The sequence below is a fragment of the Bos grunniens genome, chromosome 12 (genome assembly GCF_055505025.1).
Source record: "Bos grunniens cultivar Pamir isolate PY7600 chromosome 12, Bosgru_T2T1.0, whole genome shotgun sequence".
In the NCBI taxonomy this organism is placed as follows: domain Eukaryota; kingdom Metazoa; phylum Chordata; class Mammalia; order Artiodactyla; family Bovidae; genus Bos; species Bos grunniens.
In genome coordinates, this window is record NC_141176.1 from 54,439,410 (window position 1) to 54,448,520 (window position 9,111).

Below are 9,111 nucleotides of genomic sequence, written 5' to 3' on the forward strand. Positions count from 1 at the left end.
CTTACAGTAAAATACTAAGTAACCATTATATTGGAGAAGCATCTTATTTCTAATAAAACTTGACTTGAAAAGGCAAATTATAAATTGTATAAAAAGGTAAAATATTATCTGCATACAACAAATATAAAATGTACGATCTCTGAGAATTTAAACATTATCTTCAGGTAATAAGAATACAGAGGGCTTATTTTGGTCTCCTTTGTTGGTCTGTAGCTTGTAGTTTTTAAAGTGAACATGTACTACCATTATAATAAAAAAAGTTTCTACTTTATTTTAAGAAGAAAAATCTGATACTCTAAGTGTAAATGTGAGTGGCTCTCTTACTTTGATCCCTATCTGTGATATAAAAGGTTTTTTTTTTTTTTCAATCTGGAAAAGGAAACCTTCAGCATTTGGGAGTATGTACAAAATGATTTTCCTTAACAGACATCCTTTCAAGGACATAAACTAGCAGCTGCTCAGCGGGTTCACCAGATCCCGCAGGAGGCTGAGACTTCCTCCATGTGTCTTCTTGTATTTGGAAGTCCCTGTGAAGCCATTTATATCTGAAACTCCAAAACCCAGAGTTCTGAAATCTTCCCAGTTTGTGCGCTGTGAACTATGGCATGAATTTTCCTTACCCATAGATGATATATTATTAAGAATGGAGGATGAAAGGATAGAAGACCTTTCAAAGGGAAAAGAAAGCTACCTTAACGTGCGTTCAGCTCCTGAGACGTGTGTTCATAGTCAAGTCACGCCAGATTCCCCACCATAGCCATGCCTGGTCATGCATCTATCATCTTTGTTCAGTCTGAAAGGTCTTTCTTAACTTCTTAGCCTAGAATATTTTACTCCATCTCGAAAACCTTATCCAAACAATCTCTCTTTTAGACACTGCTTTCTCCATGTCCCTCTGTTGTGTCCCTCACTATGTCCAGAGGGCAGAAACAGAATTAATGTCTCCTTTCTATGAGTGGCTACAGCACTTTTTCCCCACTGTTGTTACAGAATGAGTCAGAAAGTGATCTGACAGTAACTTGCCATTTTATTTCTCCTTGCCCCACTCACTCATCTATTCCCATACTGGGAACTTTTACCAGGAAAGGAGCAGCGAGAAAAAGAGAGAAAGTAGACTCTCAAAGTAGCACAGCTGCTGCTATGGCTGGATTGTGTCTTCCCCACCCAAATTCATATGTTGAAGCCTTACCCCAACCACCACACGGTGTGATATAGTATTTGAAGATGCGGACTTTAGGAGATAATTCGTTTTAGATGAGGCCATATGAGTGGGGTCCTCATGATGGAATTAGTGCCCTTGTGAGGAGAGACACCAGAAAGAGTACTTTCTCTCTCCTCTTCGTGTGCACAGTAAGAAGGCGGCTCTCTGCAAGCCAGTAAGAGAGTTCTTACCAGACCCTGACCATGCTGGGGCTCTAGTCTCCTAACTCAGACTTCTAGCCTCCAAAGCTGTGAGAAAATACATTTCTGTTTAAGCCACCCAATCTATAGTATTTTGTCACTGCAGTCCAAGCAGACTAAGGCTGCTGTTGAATACCAGAGCCAGCATTTAAATCCTACCTTATTTTTTTCTCTATGATATTATGACAGTGTGTTAGTTACTCAGTTGTGTCTGACTCTTTGTGACCCATGGACTATGGACCACTAGGTTCCCCTGTCCATGGAATTCTCCAGGCAAGACAACGGAAGTGGATAGTCATTCCCTTCTCCAGGGGATATTCCTGACCCAAGAATCAAACCCGGGTCTCCTGCACTGCAGGCAGATTCTTTACCATCTGAGCCACCAAGGAAGCCTGTGTAATACTATGCTGCCTCTCAACGTGGACTGTTATATGCCATCATAACTCCAGTATTTAGCATCTGTGCTGTGCTTAGTTGCTCAGTCTTGTCTGACTCTTTGCAACCCCATGGACTGCAGCCCACCAGACTCCTCTGTCCATGGGAATTTTCCAAGCAAGAATACTGGGGTAGTTGCCATGCCCTCCTCCAGGGAATCTTCCCAACCCAGGGATCGAACCTGCATCACTTGCATCTCCTGCATTACAGGTGGATTCTTTACCAACTGAGCCACCAGGAAAGCCAGTATTTAGCAGAGTGACTGGAAAATAGCAAAGCAAAATTTCACAGATGGATGTTGCATGTAGAATGAATGAATGAATAATCAAATGATTATAGATAAAAAAATAAGCATTTACAACTGAACTTTCACAATCTAGATACACACCAGTTTACAAATTTTTTGTTCAAGGCAAACCATTTCTGATTGCCATGCAAATATATACCACTCTCTTGGTTGCAGAGAAAGTACCAGTGTGTTCTGGGCAGTGTAAAGACTACCACTGGCATTTGTTGAGATGTTTTGCTTAAGGAGATAAGTTTCTCCTTGGGAATCAGTCAGGAAATCTGGGAAGCTATATTAATCTTTTGAGATTATTGAATCTTGGTCTGCTTTCTTAAATTGAGAAAGCACAGAGAATTTATTTCATGCTTTGAAAATAAAACTGGACACATCTTGTTTTTAAAGAATATAAGTTTGAATTTTAGCCCATTCTTGATTATAAAATGCATAGTTTTTCTTCTATTTTCTTCTGTTATTCATACTGTGGTTTACTCTGTAATCACATCAAATCTTGTTTTATTTTGATAGTGATTTTGATGCCAACACATTTCTTATTATTCTGGTATGTAAACATTATGAAAACCAAATTTCATAATCTCCCCAACGTCATTTGTTCATTGGCCATAATATTTAAATACCACCCTCAAAGAACAATCCAGAAAAAGAATTTCAAAGAGTCCCAGGAACTCTCCTGTCAGCTCAAAACCTACAGGCTGAGAGTTAGCAACCATCGGTGTTGCAGAAACCAGTAATCAAGAAACCAAACACCACACTCGGAGACTTGGAGAACTCAGGTTTATTACACTGGCGGGCCCAGAGGAGTTAGCACCTAAGCTCTGAGCCCTGAACAAAGGGGTTACAGAGTTTTTATAGACCTACTATAGTGGGAAACACCAGCTGCTAATAGGCTGGTTTAAACTAAGGGGTTTTGCATGCACGGGAACAGTGGTGGAGGGGGATGCCTGATCTTTACACAGACAGGCATGATTAGGCAGGTTTGCAGGGGCTGGGCAATTGCAAAGAGCAGTACAAGGCTGAGTGAGATAAGCTCCAGTTCCTAGTATTGTAAGTCCCCACTTTCTGAGACTACATGACCTACGTGATCCAGACTTTGCAAGAAGCTAAGTTACAGAGTTACAGAGGCAGAAGAGCAGGAGGTTATGTAAAATTTTAACTTTTCCTCTTCACCAGTGCATGCTTGGAGACCAGCGTCGTCAAGGAAGCACTGGATGGCTGCGATGGTGGCAAGAAAGCAAATCCAGGTCTCACACATCCCTTATTCTCTTCATTAAAACTTCACTTCCTTTCATGACTATTCATATAATTCTATCTTGCAAGACAGTAATATGTATGCCTCTCTCCTAAAATACTAATGGCTGATGTATCTCAGTCTTGTTCCTAGCTCCATAGATGTGTCAATGTGTGTGTGTCCTGAAATCCTACTCTATCATCCAACATTTTTTTAAAAGATATAAATGTGAAAGAAAAGAAAAAAATAAAGTAGATAAGAATCTCATAAAAGAGCCATTAGGGGACATAGCTAAAAGATTAAAGGTAAATATATATTACCAGACATGGTAATAAGGTGGTCAGGCACTCTTGAAATTAAGCTTGGAAATGTAATATACAGAGATGAAAGGAAATTAAATATGAAACCCTGAGATACTTATTAAGCCATCAGTGGGAATCTGGACCATGATGTCACAACTAGGAGAGGAAAGACGATGCGTGTAAAGTTGGATGAGATCCAGTTTGTGCTGTAGATTTATGCAGTTAATTTTGTCCCCTGACTGCATTCAGATGAGCATTTCTCCTAGACATACACCAAGAAAATTGCTGCATTATAGCTGTGTTAATGGTAATCAGCTTGCTAATGAGCACCAGAAGGTCGTTACAGCAAAGAGAGGTTCAAAGATGTATAACCTAGAGGAAACAAGAGCGTAATTCTTCAGGGAATGCAAGTGTCTTGTTTGTAGGTCATAGATTATTTGTTTTGGTCACTGCATTGCACAGGGAGTTTAATTTACGCAGGAAAAAAAATGAAGCCTTTTGAATTGTGAGATCAGCCCAGCTTAATTAAGAAAAGTAACACTAGATAGCTTTGAATTTGTGGTAAAAATAGAATTCTTCAGTAGACCTAAGATAGTCCTGTGCTGTGTGGAATGATAGTTGTGGTTATGCAAAATGTGAGATTTTATTTGTATTTATTCATATGCCAGACATTGCTTTGTGGCTCTCTGGCATGGACAAGGTCAAAACCTCTGGGGAGAAAAAGGTAAGGTTCAGAAATTAAGTCACAGTCTTGTGCAAACAATTTCAGAGTCTAAGCTATCTGAGAGAATTAAGAGATATTTTAATGTTTACTTGAGATGTGCATTTTGGCTTCAAAAGGTTAAGCATTTACTGATACTGACAAAGGAGACTATTCACCAGGAATGCTGCTGCTATAGTTTATTAGGAAGGTCAGGGACATGATGATCCATCCCTGGTCAAGCTGGGTGGGGCCTCCCAGGAACTTGCTCCCCACTGAAGAGTTAGGGAGCTCATCAACTCCTGTATCGTATCAATAGAAACAGAATCATATCACTTGTTTAAATCATTTCAGAGGTTCTATATTTTTGTTTAATGAGTACTTTTAAATAAACTGTTTCACTAATATGCTCTTTGGGTAGCTTTTATAACTAAAGAATGATGCCTTGGAAATGAACAATGGTAATAATTTGCATCTCCCCTGTCTGCTAGTACATGGAATTCATCACCGTATTCAAATAAATGTTTTTTTCATCCCCAAAAGAACAAATGAAATGGCTTCTGATGATAGATAGACAGATAGACAGACAGATATAGATACATACAAATATAGATGAACTGATTGCAATATAATAAACATAATATCATACTATACTATACTATTGGAGAAGGGAATGGCAATCCACTCCAGTATTCTTGCCTGAAAAATCCCATGAACAGAAGAGTTCATAGGTTGGCAAAAAGTTGGACACAACTGAGTAACTAACACCCACACACACACACATATACTATACTATACTATCCTATAGGCATTTTATAATTTCCAACCTTATACCTCTCAGAATGAGAAGTTCATTTTTTTTTTTTTACATTTACCAATATCCTCAAATAAACATCTTCCTTTAAGAAGGAAACTTCCTTTGTTCCAAATTCTCAACCCCAGAGGGCCCAGTTCTAAACTTCCTCACTGCAAAGAAAACATTCTTTGGATTAAACCAGTGTTTTAATTGTTGGTTCCATGCTGTCACCTTTTTTTAGAACATCTATGACACATGTCCTTTCATAAACATTCCAGCCCATCTACACAGAATAAGTTCACTGGAGAATGGGTTTACATACCAATTTGGGGGAAAAAAAATAGAAAGATAAAGAAAAGATAAATGACAGCTGAGGAGTGATGGAGGGAGGGAGGGAGAAGGGAAGGGAGGGCCCTGTGGAAGGATAGGATGGATAGGTAAGATACTTAATCTATCAGTATAACAATATGGTGTTGGGGAAATATATTTTAAAAACAAAATCTTCCAATACAGAAAACCTCTCCACAAAAAAATAGTAGAGAAAGAAAACATGTTTATCATTGAATAAGCATTAAACCAGAAAGTAAAGCGAATCAGAGGCAGTCCACTAAGAGATGTAAAGACAGAAAAGAATCTTCAGAAGACGCAAGCCACTGCGTACACATTCTCAAGGTAAACAGGAGCTAGTCCTCAAGTCAGAGCACTCGGAGGCACCATTTGTCATAAGCAGTCCATCCTGACTTCACCTGGTAGTTGGAGTTACCATTCGTGTTGGCTAATTTTGCTTTTTCCAGAGTGAAAACACACTACTCATCTCTTTGTGACAGGTAATAGTTTTGGAATCTGGAACAAGACACCCACCAAAATCAGTTTCTTGCCCACCTACAGAGAGTGGGAGATGGGGGCCCTGTCTTCCTTGATGTTTAAAGAGATGCCTCCCAGGTCCTTGAGAAAGACATTCCCAGGTCAGAAAGCTGAAAAAAGGCCTATCTCGTTTTCTAAAAGATTCTTATATATTTCAAAGAGATGAGGAAGTACTTGTAACTACATGTTTTCTAAAATAAATGCTGGAGAAGAAAATGGAAATCCACTCCAGTATTCTTGCTGAGAAAATCTCATAGACAGAAGAACCCGGTGGGCTACAGTCCATGGAGTTGCAAAGAGTCAGGCATGACTTAGTGACTGAGCCGCAGTAGTGACCAGCAGCAGACTGGGCATGCAAAGTAAACGCTCTGAGAAAAAGGAGGGGAGGGAAATCTCTTTCCTTACTTTCATCAGGAGGAATTAAGCCTCTTATATTTGATTGGTATTTGTCCTGACAATGGGCACCACTGATTTTAACCCAAAATAAGCCCCCTGGGTTTGCTCTGAGGTTTGGGTTGCTTGCCCTGATGGAAGGGCAGGCAGGAGTCTGAGCTGAAGCTGCTCTGGTTCCAGAGCTCTGGAGTCTCCCAGGTCTGAGAACTCCCACACTCTGGGAGTTTGCTTCCAGGACGTCCCCCAGTGTCTAACTCCGAGCTCCTCCCACCCTCCTGTAGACTCAGCCTCGGACTCTATGGGGTGGGCCAGGCTTCTTCCTCTGTAACCTGCTCCCAGACAGTGCTACAGCTGCTGACTCAAGGCCTGCATTCTGAACAAGTTACTGTGTTCACTTATCCTCATAGGTGCAAAACTCCACCCCTTACCAGACACCTGGGGCTTCCACCCATGGCCCAGATGGTAAAGAATCTGCCTGCAGGAAACCCAGTTCCATTCCCGGCTTGGTAAGATCCTTTGGAGAAGGAAATGGCAACCTACTCCAGTATTCTTCCCTGGAAAATCCCATGGACAGAGGAGCCTGGCAGGCTACAGTCCATGGGATCGCGAAGAGTTGGATATGACCGAACCGACTTGCTCCAGACACTTGCCTTGGAGAAAGTTATTTCTCCTCTTCAATTTTAAGGAAGAAAGACCCATAGATGAACTAAGAAAATTAAGAAATCATTTCCTAGAACAGCAGAGACTTAGAGCCTGAAAGTGACCTTAAAGACAAATTCATCCTGTCCCCAAACACTGTCAGTTTCCATGTTTAAGGCAGCACATTCCACTATCAGACACCTCACGATTTTATATACAGAGGTACAATCTGCTTCTTTATCCATCTGACCCATCAGGTCTGCTTCTGTCATCTGGAACTACAGCAAATAAAACAAGGTAGAAAAAGCTAACATCTCCAAAGCACTATAGAGCCTATAAAGCAAATTTATGTTGATTACCTGATTTTATCAACAGAACCCTTTATATATTTGCAGCCAGTCAGTTTTTCACCACTGCCTTATCTTCAGTAGGGGAACCTCCCCAGGGTTTCCAGATTCTTCACCAGCTCGATTTCCTTCATTTATACTCACTATAGTTTTTAGTGCCTCCTTTTAATTGGGTACAAATTAATGGCAATTAAAGAATTAGACCTTATCTCAGAAAATACTTCCTAGTAAGCACTTCCTTGGCCCAATCACTTCTTTTTGCTAAGTTAAAATGCTGCATTAGTAGTAAGTCTTCTTTTCTTACAAATAGGAATAAACAAAATATTCTTATTAAAAAGAGTATGCATGATACAGGTTTGTTAAACATTTTTCTCCTTCTTTTGCTAGCAGATTGTTGTAAATGTGCTTTTATCTCACATGTCATGCTAGAGGAACCAAGACCTCAGAGAAGAAGAAAGCATGTTTATGAAGACCCTGACTGTCCAAAGCTCTCTCCACGCTGCAGATGGTGTGGGAGAGTGGCAAGGTTATCTCACTGTGACTCGGTCAGTTCAGACGCTCAGATACGCTAGCGCTTACCCAGCTTCTCTCCTCTATAAAGAGGAAGGGGTCTGTGCCTTCAACTTCAGGGGCGTGGTGGGCAGAGGCTGACACTAGCAGACACGTGAGTCCTGGGTGTGTCTTGGCTGGCGCTTCATATTTCTGCTGTGTGCTGACTCCATCAGGCAGTTGGGCCTCCTGCACATGTGCTTTATTCTTCTGGCTCCTGGGAAAATCCTGAATCTCTATCATGTCCACTATCCAGTTCCCTGGCTCACGAAGAGTCACCTAAAGTGCTGTCCCCAAGACTGGTCAACTGTGCATCAGCTCAGCTTCTACAGCGTGGAACTGAGAAAACCTCCAGAGCACCAGGAAGACCTTGTTCTGTCCAATCACAGCTCACCTCCCCTCTCCTCAAGAGGCTCTGGGTGGAGCAGACTCCAATCAGAATTCCAAACAGAGGAGTGGAGCGTGGGCCTCCCCCGTGACTGCCTCCCCTGTCCCTGACAGCTGGGTGACCCCAGTGCCCACCACCTCCTCACTGCACACCACTGCCACCCAAACCAACCCCAGTCCCGTCTCATCCACCTTCTCTCTCCTTCTTCCCACTGTCTCCTGAGGTCACAAAGACTGCCTAGTCTATACCTCCTTTACCTGAAACTATGATTGGACCTGCTAAACCTGCTGTGCTGTGCTGTGCTCAGTTGGCTCTGATTGTTTGTGACCCTATGGACTGTAGCCCATCAGGTTCCTCTGTCCATGAGATTCTCCAGGCCATAATACTGGAGTGGGTTGCCATTCCCTTCTCCAGGGGATCTTCCCAAGCCAGGGACAGAAACTGAGTCTCCTTCATTGCAGGCAGATTCTTTACCATCTGACCCACAGGGGAAGCCTTATCTCCCATACAGACTCTGGATTTATTAAGGAAGGACCCTTGTTGATTTTGGTCTCTTCATCACTTAGTACAGCTCCTAATATCCAAAGGGACAGCAGAGTCTAGCCTAAGTTCTGGCTGGGTTCAGATTTTTGTTTTACTGGATTTATGTGATTTTTGAGCAAGTAATTAACCTCTCTGTACTTAAATCTGCTTACCTATTAAGTGGGGAAGATAATAATAGCTGTAATTACTATTACTGAACAGTAATAGAGACTTCCAGGTGGC